Below are 17,640 nucleotides of genomic sequence, written 5' to 3'. Positions count from 1 at the left end.
ACTAGTATTGCCTCTGTATGAATTATGATGGTTTCAAACTCATGGCTTCCTTATCTCTCCAAAGCCTTGTTTTCAAATGCCATCACATTTGGATCTAACCTACTATTGCTCTTTCCTTTTGGATAATTTGTAGAAAGAAATAATGAAAAGAAGGTATTTCAGTTACTGAAATCTTGGAAGACCTTTCTAATTCTTTCCCATCCTCTGTGCTTATTAATTGGTTTACATCAACAGTAAGCACATTATTGGTATGAATTAATTTTATATCTATTGGTTATCCATATGTACAAACATCTGATTCTTTAGCAGTAATTATTGGGTTCATTATTTTATTCTATGTATAATTAAATCTAATGGGTAGATTCCGATTATCTACCACCATTGTACAAGTTGTAAAAGTTGGTCATCAGAAATAGTGACTCATCTATACTGCTATTGCTGTCACTCATCCTATTTTCCAACACGTAACATCCTTAAGTAGATGATAACTCCACTAATTACATCTCTCTATGAATAGGTTTCAATATGGATATTTGATTCCACACTGGTTGCTTAGCCATAACCTGTAGTGATATCATATGGGTGTTGATATTCAGTAGTGCTTTCTAACTATACATCTACCCAATTTGACCAATTAGCCTGAGAAAAAGAGCATTTATCTATGTTATATCCATTTCCTAAGGATAAAATCTAATTAATGACACATAGGACTTATTTAGCCAATTTAGCTAGAAGTGTTAGAAAATTGCATTTATGAATAAACAAGTGTAGTACTCTCCTAATATGAGTCACTGTGATGTTTTCCTTTGAGTAATGAGTACATTTGGAATCCATCAATAAATGAATAAACATTGAATGTTTGCAAAGATCTTCCCTATGTAACTTGACAAGTGTCTAGAGGGCATCTATTGTGATGTTTGATGATGCCTCAGCCTGTCATTTATCACTTACTAAATAGGACTTCCTAGTCCATCAATATAGTTCATTCTCAATGAGAAAAATTGTACTAGGAGAAAAATTACGTTTTTCTTACTTTAGCTTAAAACATCGATAAGTACACCATGTGCAATAAAGTATTTAAAAGTTTCTATATTGTATAAGTTAAATTCTATCAGTTGGTATATATCTTAGAGTGCAGACAATATAATACATCACACTTTAAGTATATAAAATTGTACCAACAACATGAATAATGTTCTTGCTTGATCTTTTATCCAATATAACATTCAGATTACTGAATTAATATATCGTTAGCTTGAAAAATAATTTTGGTTTATAAAATAAGATTTTTAAGCATTGCACTTAATTTTATTTTATACTACTTAATTATCTGGCCTCTATAAATATAATAAACTGTATCTAAATTCAAATGAACATATCTCTCTTCAAAGAAGAAATAAATAATTATTATATCATGGATGAATATATGAATGTCTTGCCTTTCTCACTGTACTACTTGAGGTTAAAGGGAAAATTTGTTTTCTAGAAAGATGGTAGTAAGATAAAAGAAAACAAAATGTATAATTTTATTTTAGCAATTTTAATTATTGAACTTTATGCTAGATTTTGCTTAGATTTTTTTTGTTTGTTTGTTTTTATTACTTAAAGGCTGAGTTTTATATAACCAGTAGGAGTTTCAGAATGGTATTTTGGAACCTAGAATGTCTGAGAAGACACACGTTCACAGAGACCAGAGACAACTCATGCCCTAGGAGAATATACACCAATATAACCTGTGAATTCCGAACTTATGCTATAGTTAGAACTGGGGACATGAGAAGATAAATCTGTGCATGGCAGAACCTTTGGCAAGCCTAGCTTCAGTTTGAGCAATGGAACAGGAAGATGATCACAGAATTCAAACAGAACATGGAGAGAGGTAGCATGCTCTTCCTGGCAGAATTTAGGAAAGTGAATGCTGCAATTTAAGAAAACTGCAGAACTAGATGATTTTCTTTGATACCATCACATTTTAGCAAGCTTTCTTTCCACTATCCCATGAACTTCTAATAGACTCCATTATTGGGTTAATCTCTTGGTTGTTGAACAAAATGACATAGCTGGAACAGTTAGAGGACTCGCTGTGTCTCCATTCAGTCTCAATCTCATATTGTTCAAGCCCTGGTATCAGCAAAGGAAATTATAGGTTAATATTACATTTCTCTTTTGCTCAGAGACTACTTGGCGAGAACTTGTTGAAATAAGAAGAATTTGGAGACAAGATTCCCACAGGAAAAGTGCCCCAAATATGAAGTCTTGATAACTGATTTTTTTGGAACAAAAGCACAAGAACGCAGGGATGGATCAGAGAACTCAAGGTAATTACAAAGTACAAATATCTCAGTGTTGTGAATCCATAGAGAGTTTTCCATCCCAGATTAAGCACAGCACAACTGATTAGCTTAACAAAGCTGAAAAGAACAATTATCCCCTTTCACTTTAATTGAGGAAACACCAGCTTAATAGAACATGCAAACCTCAAAAAAAAGTCACCATGCCTAATACCATAAGCTCAATAGCCAAGCAGGTTACATGCAAATGAATATACTAGTATGACCATAGTGTGACCATAGCCAGACTGGTCTAACTCTACTAGGATAGGCAATGGAATACTGAGGTCAACAGAAGATAGAACTCCTGATCATACATGTACACGTATGACCTGTAAGAGGCTGATTTGCAAAGAAGGTCTTTTTACCAGGGACTTTATAGTCAATAAATACAATTACATAGTCAGTTGAAAATGTGTATATGGTTAAATTGATGTCCTATTTCAGTGTTCATACTACTAAGCAAATAATGTGATTAATATTGATAAAAATTCCTGAAAAAAATCTGAGCTTCAAAGTTTACAGAACACTTTCTAACAGAACAAAAATGACAAAGTTATTCAGTGTTGAGTGGTACTTTATTTTAATGTTTATATATAATGATTAGTAAATGGCCTATTCAGGACCCATGGCCAACTGACACAGAACAATTCATAATAGGTAGCTTATGCTCTGTACTCTATATACTGTGCAAATGATCTTTCTGTAGTCATTTGTAAGGTTTAGTTCAAAATAATGTGAAGAACTTATAATGAAATTTAGCATCTCAGAACTTTATCTTAGGAAGAGTGGGAAATTATCAAGCAGAGAATAAGCAACATACCCCCTTCATAGAAGCTGATCTCAAGTGAAGAGTCCTGATTGCTCACACTCTAGTAAAGTGCCTGAAAACCTCATGATAGATTGCCTTGTTATTTTGGTTGGTTTAAACATTAAAATGTGACTGATATCTGCCAGAATATTGACATGACCAAGATTAATCTTCGAATATATTCCCTAAACATTTAAATTCAGAGGTAATTTACACATGGAACAATCAGGCCCTCCACAAAGGAAACACACACATCTCATTAGTGACAAATGACTAAATTTAGCACTCATAAGGATTGCCTTGTGCTTTATTTCACAGCTATATTTTAGTATAACCTATTCCTTTTGCAGAAATAGGGTTTGATTTTAACGTATACCAATAAATAAGTAGGTAAGCCCTCAAAATGAAGAATGTATATTCATTTGATAAATCTTGAGCCAGTAACTTAATTTAAAGATTGTTTATCCTGCTTGTGTGTGTAGTCAATAGAAGAATGTGTATGTTGTTGTATATGTTGAGGAACCTAAATGGTCCAAAAGAAAAAAAAAGTTTGTGTCAGTGCTTATCATTTATTCTCTGTCTTGTCAATCCAATGGCTGGGCAAAAGAGAGAATAGAGCTGGACTTCCACCATCCAGGGTAATGAGAGTGTGATGAGTAAGAGGGTGTGCCATGAAGAAGGGGTCCTGGAGGCATCATGGGAGAAAAGACCTCAAGCCCAGGAAGCTAGACCAATACTAAAATGCAAAATATCAGAGATTTTGGCTGGATTGTAGCCAGATTAGTTTAGAGGATTAGGAATAACTGCCCAGGTTTGCTGCTATAAGTTTTAACTGAATAAATCTAGTAGTCTCAGTCTCATTCATTTGGTAGATATCCGGGGATAAAGAGAAATAGTGCTACTTCTAAAATTACCACTACATCCAGGCAGTGGTGGCGCATGCCTTTAATCCCAGCACTTTGGATGCAGAGGCGGGCAGATTTCTGAGTTCGAGGCCAGCCTGGTCTACAGAGTGAGTTCCAGGACAGCCAGGGCTACACAGAGAAATCCTGTCTCAAAAAATCAAAAAAAAAAAAAAAAGATTTAAAATTACCACTACATTCATGAATGTTGCTCAGTGACATTGGAATGTAAGTTAGAAGGTCAAGGTCTGAACCTGTGCAGATAATAACTAGCTCAGTAAGGAAATCATGGCTAAAAGTTGATATATTTTACTGTTGATATAAATGTCAAATAAATCTATAGATATGAATGTTGTTGAAAAGTGACATTTGTGTAGGCAGCTTCCTATTATTACAAACAATACTTGAGATAGCTTACATAGAAAGAGAAAAGGTTTATTTTGACTAAAATTTTCTGACGATGATGCATTGACCATGTTGATTTTACACATATGCCAGGGCAGTAGATGAGTTGTCTGACAGATCAAATCATGAACTCTTTGAGAAAAGGTGGAAAGTAAGGGGCCAACTTCCCATAATACTTTTGAGAATCATGACGTCAATGACCCAAAACTCTTCTGTCAACCCCATCTCTTCAATATTCCAAAAGCTCTCAATAGTAAAGCTCTGGGTTCAAGGGTTTTACATACTAATCTGCATAGAAAGTATTTCCAGTTCCAACTGTCCACATATTCCAGTGGTTCTGTGCTTAAGTTCAACCTAGCTGCTTGTCACATCATTCAAAAAGTCAAGTAAAATAAAGGAAGAAAAATGGAGTCTTGGGGAAATGACTAAAACGTAAGCGGTGAAGCCAAATTGCACATTCTCAACTACATCCCACAGATTCTGTTGTTTACTAACTACCACAAGTCAAAAACATTTGGAAATCTTCAGTTGAGCTAGACAAAGTGATAGTCCCTGTGTACTTTTGGTTTAAATAGTATTACACAATTGGATTGAAAGTTGGAAATGACTAGCCTAATGAAGTTTACCGTTACATAGGGGACTGATATGGTAAGTTTTCCATTTGAAGAAGTGATAGGAGTCTAGGTAGAGACAGCAAGAAGGCAAAAGCCCATACTAGCCAAATGCATGGAATTGAGTCATGTAATTTCTATATAATTTGTGGGGGAAATTTTTGTATTGATGTTCTCTTGATAGGAGGAGATATTATGACCAAGACAGTTTACAAGACAGAGTACTTAATTGGTGACATGTTTATAGTTTCACAAGGATAGTCCATGTTAGTCACAGCTGGAAGCAAGGAAAATAGACATGGCACTAAAGCAACTGTTTAGAGCTTACATTCTAATTCACCAGTAGAAAATAGAAAACGAGCATGATTGGTTCTTGAAAGCTGAAAGCCCACTACTAGGTACACTCCTTCAACAAGGTCACACCACCTAAACCGTCCTAAACTATCCAACCCAAAATGCAAATATATGAGAATAATGGCCATTATCATTCAGAGAATCACAGATTTATATTGTTAATGTTATCTCACAGCCTCCAGCCTTTGACCTATACATATCAAATTATATAGCTTTGAAAACATGTCATAACACGTTCAACCAAACATTCATCCCATCTAAAACAAATGCAGGGACAAAATTGGGACACAGACTGAAGGGATTGCTAACCAATAACCGGCCCAACTTGAAACCCATCTCATGGGAAAACACCTATCTTTGACATTATTTACAGTATTCTGTTATGTATGAAGACAGGAGCCACCCTCTTCTTTAGAAGCAGCTGAAGGAAACAGGCACAGATACCCATAGCCAAGCATAGAACAGAGGTCAGGGACTGTTGTGTAAGAGATAGGAGAAGGAATGAAGGCCTTGAAAGGAATGGGATCACCACAGGAGAATCAAAGGAGTCAACTAAGCTGGACTTCTGGGAGCTCTAAAAGACTGAAACACCAACCAATGAACACACAGAGGATTTGATGAGATCCATGGTTATAAATTTCAAATGTGCAGCTCAATCTCCATGTGGGCCAGATTCCCATAACAATTAGAGCAGAGGCCTTCCCTAAAGTTGTTGTGGTATCCATTACCAGCAGGACTGCCTTGTCTGGCTACAGTGAGAAAGGAGGCACCTACCCTGGCAGAGTCTGCTACACAAGAGGTGGGGGTACACTCTCAAAGGAGAAGGGGAGGGGTATAAAAGGAGGATCTCTTTTATGGGGGAAGCTAGAAGGGGCTAGATTTGATGTAAGTAAATAAATAAATACTTTTCAAAAAGGAAAAGAAATGCCTGTGTTTTCCTCATTGTTTTTATTAATTAGATGTTGGCTTAATACTTATGCAAAGGGCCTGTAAATCTTAGGTTCCATATCCTATGTGACAGCTGTTATAACATCTAAACATTGTCTAATGCTTATTATTTATTGGGTAAATACATGAACTATTAATTTAAACATTTCAACACAAATAAAACATGAAAGTAGAACAATTCATATATATCTATGGTAGAAAAAAGAAGAGAAGATATTTCATGCTGCTCATCAACAATATACTTGTAGTGTTAGAAATAGTAACATTTCTGTCCTACCATTAAAACTGTGAAATATGTGAAAACCAAAATCATTTTGTCTTACATAATAATAAACATTAATGTGTAAATCATCAACATGCTAACTGTTAAACAACTATGTTCTATGAATTCCACATGACTTATTACTACTACAAACTTAAAAGCTACATATGGTGTTATCAAATCAACTTTTTTTTTCTTTCTTTTTTTTTGTTCTTTACTTTTTTTTTTTTTTAATGTCTAGTCATTCTCTCCCTCTTGGTCTGCCCTCTGTTCCTCATCCCATACCTCCTTCCCTTTCTCCAAGAGGATGTTCCCATTCCCTGACCTGACAGGACCAGACCTCCCTATTCCCTGGGGCCTCAATTCACTTCTGGTTTAGGTGCTTCTTCTCTCACTGGGACTAGGGCAGGTAGTCCTCTGCTGTATATGTGTCAAGGGCCACATATTAGCTGGTATATGCTGTCTGGTTGGTGGCTCAGTGTCTGAGGGATCTCTCAGGGGTCCAGATTTGTTGATACTGCTGGTTTTCCTATTAGGTCACCCTTCTCCTCAGCTTCTTCCAGCTTTTCCCTAATTCCATCATGGAGTTCCCAGTTTCTGTCTGTTGGTTGGGTGTAAATATCTGCATCTGACGCTTTCAGCTGCTCTTGGGCCTCTCAGAGGGCAACCATGCTAGGCTCCTGTCTGTAAGTACATCATAGCATCAGTAACAGTGTCAGGTCTTGGAGCCTATCCTTGAGATGTATACCAATTTGGGCCTGTCACTGGACCTCCTTTCCCTCAGGCTCATCTCCATTTTTGTCCTTGCAGTTCTTTTAGACAGGAACAATTCTGAGTCAGAGTTTTTGACTGTGGGATGGCAACTCCATCCCTACATCTGATGCCCTGTCTTTCTACTAGAAGTGCACTCTACATGTTTCTTCTTCACATTGTGGGGCAATTCATCTAAGGGCCTTCCTTTGAGTCCTGAGAGTCTCTCATTTCCCAGGTCTCTGGTATATTCTGGAGGGTCTCTCAACCTCCTACCTCCTGAGGTTTCTTTCTGCTGGAACTTACAGCTTCAGTCCTGTTTCTTTCTGCCCCAATACATGATCATGTTCCTCTTTTTCCTTTCCTGCCCCCTCTCCCATCCAAATCCCTTCCTCCCTCTCCACACTCCCCCATCCAGCATGTTTGCTTTTTTCTTCCTCCCTTGTTCTCATTCGTAATAGGTGAGTAGTATTTATTCCACTGTGTAAGTGAGCCATCTTTTCTATATCCATTCTTCTATTTTGGGACATCTGAGTTGTTTCTAATTTCTGGCTATCACAAACAGTGGAACATGGGCCTCTGTGGCATGATGGGCCATCTTTTGGATATATGCCCAAGAGTGGTATAGTTGGGTCTTCAGGTAGATCTATTTCCAATATAAAATCAACTTTTATTGACAAGTAATGACATAAGTTTGAAGACAATTTAAAGAACAAATTATCACAGTAATACGACTTGGAACAAATCGTATATTAAGTATAATTTTCATGCCTCTAATTAAGCAAGACAAAGAAACATGTATAAGCAAACTCATATTGAGAAATATGTTAGCAAATTCATATGAGTTCCTTCAAGTGAGATAACTCACATATTCAAGTTTTATATCTCTTAAAGAATGTTATTTTGTAGAATACTGAACTAATGACCAGATAATTCATTTTCTGCTAGCTTTAACTTATCTTGAAAATGTCAAATCAAATGCAATAAATGTTTATTGCATCTTACACTACTAATATTTGTGGTTTTTCTTTGAATCATTTCCTTTTTTATGTTTTGAGGCAAGATATGTAAGATTGTATTATAGCAGGCACAAATTTTATGACAATTATATTTGATGAAAACAAGTGAAATATAAGTATTGTATTTAGCTAGTTTCAGAATAATCTCCCAAATAAACATTTATCTAATCCAATTATCATAATGTAATTTACATAATCCAACTACCTTAATTTACATAATCCAACTACCTTATGCTGTGGCCAAACCACTGACATTCACTTTTACAACTTCCATATTGATAGTTATATTGCTAAGAACAAAATCCAGAAGTGGATTCTAGTAAACTATAATTTCTGGGAAATGCTGGTCAAACTTGTGTGTGCTGTCTTTAATGATAATTTTCTAGAGTTTTATGAGTGCCTCATAAAGGAGAGAGTGAAACTAAGTGAAACTAAGTAGTTATCTTCCATTTTCATTCCATGTCAAGAAGTCAGTATACATTAAATCACCAAAACATAAATAAAAGTTCCCATTGAAGGATATCTTAGTACTCCAATGTTGCGCGCGTTCTCTTCAGCTCTAGAAAAAAGAGGGCTATTCACTAATTAAAACTCAACACACATTTAGGGCTATTTAGTACAGATTATGTTAAAGAAATTTTCATTATGATTTTCTCATGGGAAATTTAACTAAGGCACAAAATAATTTTGCCCACTTTTGCCTTTCAAATTTACATGTAAAAATCTTAGAAATTGCCTGTTTATTCTTAATGTGTAAGATATTTAACTTATAAGTACAAGTCTTTAGGACCTATAGGAGAATCAAGGAATTGGGGAACATACTGGATTTCAGAAATAGAGAAGGCAGTATAAGGAACATCACATAGAAGGTACCAGATGTACGGTAGCTTAGTTGGATTAAGAATACTAAAGTTGGTGGCCTTTTTGTCTTATTGACAGCGTCTTTTGCCTTGCAGAAGCTTTGCATTTTATGAGGTCCCATTTGTAGATACTCGACCTTACAGCACAAGCCATTGCTGTTCTTTTCAGGAATTTTTCCCCTGTACCCATATCTTCGAGGCTTTTCCCTACTTTCTCCTCTATAAGTTTCAGTGTCTCTGATTTTATGTGGAGTTCCTTAATCCACTTAGATTTGACCTTAGTACAAGGAGATAGGAATGGATCTTTGGGAATGGGTGGGTAGGGAAGTGGGGGGCGGTATGGGGGACTTTTGGAATAGCATTGGAAATGTAATTGAGGAAAATATGTAATAAAAAATATTAAAAATTGAAAAAAAGAGATAGGAATGGATCAATTCACATTCTTCTACATGATAACCACCAGTTGTGCCAGCAACATTTGTTGAAAATGTTGTCTTTTTTCCACTGGATGGTTTTTGTTCCCTTGTCAAAGATCAAGTGAGCATAGGTGTGTGGGTTCATTTCTGGGTCTTCAATTCTATTCCATTGGTCTGCTTGTCTGTTGCTATACCAGTACCAAGTAGTTTTTATCACAATTGCTCTGTAGTACAGGTTTAGGTCAGGCATAGTGATTCGACTGGAGGTTTTTTTTATCATTGAGCAGAGTTTGTGATATCCTAGGTTTTTTGTTATTCCAGATGAATTTGTAGATTGCCCTTTCTAATTCGTTGAAGAATTGAGTTGGGATTTTGATGGGGATTGTATTGAATCTGTAGATTGCTTTTGGCAAGATAGCCATTTTACTATATTAATTCTGCCAATGCATGAGCTTGGGAGATCTTTCCATCTTCTGAGAGAAAGGATCTTTATATATCCTAAATCAGATAGGGGACTAATATCCAATATATATAAAGAACTCAAGAAGCTGGACTCCAGAAAATCAAATAACCCCATTAAAAATGGGGCTCAGGGCTAAACAAATTCTCAACTGAGGAATACCGAATGGCAGAGAAGCACCTTAAAAAATATTCAACATCCTTAATCATCAGGAAAATGCAAATCAAAACAACCCTGAGATTCCACCTCACACCAGTCAGAATGGCTAAGATCAAAAATTCAGGTGACAGCAGATGCTGTCGAGGATGTGGAGAAAGAGGAACACTTCTCCATTGCTGGTGGGATTGCAAGCTTGTACAACCACTCTGGAAATCAGTCTGGTAGTTCCTCAGAAAATTGGACATAGTACTACCAGAGGATCCTGCAATACCTCTCCTGGGCATATATCCAGAAGATGTCCCAACCAGTAAGAAGGACACATGCTACACTATGTTCATAGCAGCCTTATTTATAATATCCAGAAGCTGGAAGGAATCCAGATGCCCCTCAACAGAGGAATGGATACAGAAAATGTGGTACAGTTACACAATGGAGTACTACTCAGCGATTAAAAATAATGAATTTATGAAATTCCTAGGCAAATGGATGGAACTGGAGGGCATCATCCTGAGTGAGGTAACCCAATCACAAAAGAACTCACACAATATGTACTCACTGATAAGTGGATATTAGCCTAGAAACTTAGAATACCCAAGATATAAGATACAATTTGCTAAACACATGAAACTCAAGAAGAATGGAGACCAAAGTGTGGACACTTGGCCCCTTCTTAGAATTGGGAACAAAACACCCATGGAAGGAGTTACAGATACAAAGTTTGGAGCTGACATGAAAGGATGGACCATCTAGAGACTGCCATATCCGGGGATCCATCCCATAATCAGCTTCCAAACGCTGACACCATTGCATACACTAGCAAGATTTTGCTGAAAGGACCCAGATATAGCTGTCTCTTATGAGACTATGCTGGGGCCTAACAAACACAGAAGTGGATGCTCACAGTCAGCTATTGGATGGATCACAGGGCCCCCAATGGAGGAGCTAGAGAAAGTATCCAAGGAGCTAAAGGTATCTGCAACCCTATAGGTGGAACAAAAATATGAACTAACCAGTACCCCCCGGAGTTTGTGTCTCTAGCTGCATATGTATCAGAAGATGGCCTAGTTGGCCATGAGTGGAAAGAGAGGCTCATTGGTTGTGCAAACTTTATCTGTCTCAGTACAGGGAACCCCAGGGCCAAGAAGTGGGAGTGGGTGGGGAGTGTTTGGGGGACTTTTGGGATAGCATTGGAAATGTAAATGAAATAAATACCTAATTAAAAATAAATAAATAAATAAATAAATAAATACCCAATAAATTCTGCCACAAAAAAAGAAAACAATGTCATTTTTTACAGGAGAAAATAAATTCTTTATGTTTGTTTTCCTCTCAAAAAAAAAAAAAAGAATACCAAAATCATGGCTTTTATACATACCTAATGATTCAGATTTATGTTCATTCGTGTAAGACTCACACTTTTGCTTTGTTTCCTACATCTCCATTACTAGGTTCAGAGGCAAAGATCCTGATCTTAAATCTAAACTACAATAGAAAAATATGTAATCGGCCAAATATGAACACGGATAACATTTAAATTATTTTATGACAAGCAAATAGTCATATATACTTTAAATCCTTTCAAGTAACTCAAACTGAGAGGAAGATAATATTGTTAGAGATGACAATTAGGATATATAAGTAAGTAATCAGGACTTTAGATTAACATTGGTTGTAATTTATGTCAGAAAAATATAAACAACAAAATAAAAATAAACTACATTTAATATCTATTAATACACTTCACATGTTACAACTGGATGACAATCATTTCAATGAAGAAAATATAGAACATATTTTAATGAACACTTTATTTTGAAACAATTGATGACAAATAATCATTAGGACATTATACATTGAAACTTCCATGATGTGGAAAAGCACAACCATGAAAAAGACTTAAATTGGCAACTTAAGTATGCTATATTTTCTAATTCATTAAATCTCAGTATTACCTACAAATTCAGCTACATAAGAATATTAAAATATCAATATTTATCTTGAAATTGTATTATAGCTTCTTTCCAGAAACACACATTATTTAATAACAAATATAAATCATAACCTACTATTAAACAAAAAGCTTTCTTTTTGAAGTGAAATTATAAATTTTTACAACCATTTGTCAATATTGATGAATTTCCAAAGAAGTCTTACCTTGTCTTTCATATTTTAGATAATTCACACAAATATTGCTGTGTGAAATCAATCTCTGATACTGATCATATCTGGGTCCAAGATCCATGTTCTGAATCTACTCTTATAAATGGCAATAAACCAGGAAACTGACACAGCTTGTCTTAATCCATGAGAATAAGAAGTCTGAGTGGCTCCTATCTCATCACAGGATTTGACTTATAACTAAAATATGATACACCCACTTCCAATGATAAAGAGTAAGGACCCATGGCAAAGATGCATTCTTAAAGAGAAATAAAAATGAGTAAGTCTGGATGGGTAATATCTGGCTTCATATAATCCATACAGAATATTCTTTTCATATTTATTGTCTGGTTTATGAGTAATGTTCAACATTTAGGAAATGTCATGAAACTCTGCAAGTTTTTACAAATAAATGAATCATTGTGGCTTTTCTGACAATATTGTACAGTCTTAGTACATTCAGGGAATGTGTTTACATTCTAATGCACAGTAGCCAAGAAAAGCAATGAGTCACAGTTGAAGGGCACATTCAGCAGGCAGTCAAATGCTAAAACTGAATTGTTTAGCTGCACCCACTTGAATGCTACACTTGATAATCCCTGACTTTCTCTTTAAGCTAATATATATTTGTATGTATGTGTATATATATATATATATATATATATATATATATATATATATTTAAGAGACATGCACTTGGAACAAATGGATCTTAAAGGACCACCCTTCACTGGAGTAGAGAAAGTCTTACTCAAGCTGATAACTATGATTATTTATCCTATTCTGCTTTGTTTTGCTCTGCTCTTTCCATCAAAGAAAAGCATTGCCAAGATCTTTGTGCTCAGACACTCTTAGAAGGCTTCCTCCTGAGCAGTGCTTAGCTCTTCATCTCACATTGAAACCTATCTTGTGTGAAGCTAAGACATTATTAGTTCACTACTTTGCAAAATAAAATTTACAATTTGTTTATCTATGAATAATTACTGCCTTTCCCAAGATCTGCATTACTGAATGTTTTCATATGCTAATATATGCCAAGCTGCCACTGTGAACTCAACTGTCTAATCTAAAACTCACGATAAGTGAAAGAGTATCAGTGTTTATCGCCAGAGTTGTCATTCGCCAAGAAAACTGAAATAAATATCTAAGAAAAATTTCAATGACAAAACTGCTTTTCAGTTGAGAGATCATTTCCTGTTATCAAAAGGCAAATGTATATCAATGTGTGTATTCTTTAAGACACATGAGATAATTGCTTCAATTTGTCTGACAATCTGATAATGGCATTTGCACAATTGTGAATAGTGTCAACACTGAATTCTCTTGACTATCAGGAAAGGCATAATGCAAACTTGGGGTTGCTATGCTAGCTTTTGCTGAAGTGTCTTTCTTCCTGGAAGTCTGTCTCAGTGAGTCAGATTGCATCCTTGATTTATTACAGAAGCTAAATAAAGCAAACAGACATACAAGCAAACTACCACCATGTACACCAAAACAAAAGGAAACAAACAAAACAATAAAACAGAGTAAGACTCTAGGCACTCCAAGAAACATACAAGTCTCAAAGCTTTGCCTTAAATTAAGATCATGTTGACACTGTTGAGTGTCTATAGATGACACAATTATAACACAGTGTTTGATAAATGGAGATAAATAGTTATTTGAAAATTAGAATTTTCCCATCTTTTAGACCCAATAAGTTTCATGATATTGATTACCTTTTATGTTTTTTTTTTAATTTACAAAATAATAGTTTTAGGAGCTAGGATGATAGTTCAGCAGGAGAAAGTGTGGGAATGTACAGGGGAGGGGAGATCTTAGTTGAGAACCCAGAACCAAGCTCAAAATGGGCCTGGATTATATAGGCCTCTACTTCTAGCACTATAAGGTCAAGGGACTGGAGGATTGTAAGAATTTCTTTCTGGCATACTAGTTTTAGCCTGAGTGAGATTTTATTTAAAGAGACTAAGAAAAATGAGATAGAGCAGGACACCATACCACATACCCTCCTCTGGCCTCTTCATGGAATTGCTCATGTCAACCTGCATACATATATATGCATAAACAAGTCTCATTACACACGCATTATACATTTCTAATTTATTAAACTGAATATAATCTTATATTTTACTAATCAAGACTATGGTTATACAAGTTGAGATTAAATATGTTCATTAAAACAAACCAATCATTTCTTGGCTCAAAATTTAGAAAAAAAAACTTTACATATATAATAATCATTGTGAACACAACCACATAGGGAGTTACTTCTATCAGGGTATCATACTTTCTTTGTCAACTGACTGGATACAAGAATAAACTGCATGAATTGTTCATAACCCTTAAAGTATTATCATGATGGCAACAGGAAATATCTTCCCCTAGCACACAATGCAAACTTGCCTCTGAAAAGAAATGTATATTTTCTATTATCAAATGTAAATTTATTTATTTATTTATTTTTGTGACGGCATTAACACACTTCAAAATTAAATGACTTATATTTCCTTTTTATTATTCACCTGTGCTGGTGCTGGTAGCAGATTGTGCCTGGAGTAATTGTTCGGATCAGTGGTCTGTGACAAAGGACAGAAGAAATTATACTTTTAAGACTTTTAATTAATATAGAATAGAAGCCAGAGATATATAACTGTTGGTGGCATCTGGCAACTACAATTCTCTGTATAGATATGATTCTCTTTGATTGCAATTCAATATTTAGAAATTAAAGACACAACATGAAGTTCACCTCAAAAAAACGTTTGTTAACTTATAATGTAAACATGCTGTTCATTGATCTATGTCAAGTTGAATTTTATATCATTGAATTAAAGGAAGCTAAACATATTTTATTATATAAATGTATTTATCTCCCAAAGTTTTGCTCAAGTGATAATAACTGTCATTTCTAGAAAGTATATAAAAACTTAACCCTAGTAAAAACACAAACATACAAAAAGAATGTGAAAAGGCAATTTCACATAAAAATGTATTTGCCATATATTAAAGTGCCTCATTTAGCCATGTGATTGGGTGTTAGAATACCAGTGTTAAAAATGGAATAGGTCCAGAAAGGGGGAAGTGGGGGAGTATAAAGTGTGAAAAATATAGTCAGGTTATACTGTATGAGAAAATAATTCATTTTTAATAGCAATAAAATGTAAAAAGAAAAAAAAAAGAATCCCACTTGTCCGTAGTCTGTGTCAGGAGTAAAATAGGTTCAAGTCTTCCAAGTTGAAGTCTAACCTAAGAAATTGAGCAAGATTATGACATATTTTTTATTAGATATTTTCATTATTTACATTTCAAATACTAACCTGAAAGTCCCCTATACCCTCACCCCAACCTGCTCGCCTACCCACCCACTCCCACTTCTTGGCCCTGCCATTCCCCTGTAGTGGGGCATATAAAGTTTGCAAAACCAAGGGGCCTTTCTTCCCAATGATGATCGACTAGGCCATCTTTTGCTACATATGCAGCTAGAGACATGAGCTCGGGGGGTACTGGTTAGTTCATATTGTTGTTCCACCTGTAGAGTTGCAGACCCCTTCAGCTCCTTGGGTACTTTCTCTAGCTCCTCCATTGAGTGCCCTGTGTTCCATCCTTTAGATGACTGTGAGAATCCACAGTTAAAATAATGAAAAGAGGACTGAGGATTGGGATGTAGATCAGAGACAAAGCATGCAAATTCTCTCCTCTGATCCCAGAACCTTAAAAGAAAAGAAAACAAAACAAAACACTAACCTTGTTACATTACAGTCAATTTTCTTAAGAGAAGAGAGAGAATCAACACCAAAACGTGGTATCAGGAAAAGCACAGTTGATTCATTCAAGATTGTTTCATCAAAGCCGAGTAGTCAGAGGCAGGGATAGTGAATGGGTGAAAAACACTTCCTAGACTATTCTCACTTCCATTATTTCTCATACAAGCCAATGTTCTCCCAGAGTAAATTAACTTGTTCCAAAAAGATTGGAAAAATGGCCATGCAGGCCTGGAGATCTGCCTTGGGGCCTGGAACTTCCATATAGTTAGAAGTATTATTGCTATTTTACCTTCCTTCCTCCGTCTTCTGCATGGGAACTACATTCCCAGTACTTCTATGAAATCACTTGTAATAATTACCATGCTCATCCCCTCTCTATAACTCCCCAAACACTCTCCTGGCAATGCTTCCATTTACTTTATGTATTTGCAGTGATTCGTGGCTATGTACTCACATCAGAAGATTGGAGCTAGAATCCTCCACTGAGATAGAAGATCTTATTGCCTTTCTGTGTTTGTGTTACCTCATTCCATATGATCATTTCTAGTTTGATCCATTTAATTGTAAAGTTTATGACTTATTTTTTCTTTACAGATTTTTAGTATTCCTTAGTGTCTAAGTATAATATTTTGTTACCCATTCATATGTTAAATAATGTTGAGCTTCTTTCTACTTCCTAACTACTGTGAACAGTACAACAATGAATATGGTAGAACAAGTGTCTGTGGAGTAGAATGTTGAGTACTTTGGGACAAACACTGTTATAGATGAGTCACATCGTAGATTTATTTTAGCTTTTGAGACTTTTCCACATTGAATTCCTTAGTGTCTACACAAGTTTACATTCACATCAACAGAGAATGAAGTTTCCATTTTCCCACATCTCCTCCAGCATTTGCTGTTACTTGTTTGGTTGATATTTGCCAATATGATGAGCAATGATGAAAACTCAAAAGTTCCTTTGAGTTACATTTCCCTAATAGGTAGATACAGTGAACATATGCTGCGATATTTCTCAGATAATTTGTTCTTCTTTTGAGAACTCTGTTCAGATCCCAGATAGAGGTTTTCCAATGAGTCATTTTTTGACTCCTTTTTTAAAGGAAATCTTTATATATTTTGGCTATTAATCTTATCAGAGGTACAGGTGTCATAAATTTTGTACCACTCTGTGGGATTCTCCCCAATTACTTGATCTTTTATTTGGTTTCATAAATTTGATCTTTTATTTGTCTGTGAAGAAGCTTATGAAAAGAAAAAAGCCTATAATACATATAATTCTGCGTATAAATACTCATATTTAGTTTTAACGAGATTTCTCATTTAGGATGGTAATGCTCCTTCCAAAATTCAATGAGTTCCTAACAAGAGCTCTAATACTAACCATGAGAAGCCCTCTTTTGAGTTGTTGGCCAAGGCTATCCAAAAC

This window comes from Mus caroli, unplaced genomic scaffold, assembly GCF_978045245.1.
Source record: "Mus caroli unplaced genomic scaffold, Mus_caroli_1 scaffold_10, whole genome shotgun sequence".
Classification (NCBI taxonomy): domain Eukaryota; kingdom Metazoa; phylum Chordata; class Mammalia; order Rodentia; family Muridae; genus Mus; species Mus caroli.
This window is presented reverse-complemented; position numbering follows the sequence as displayed.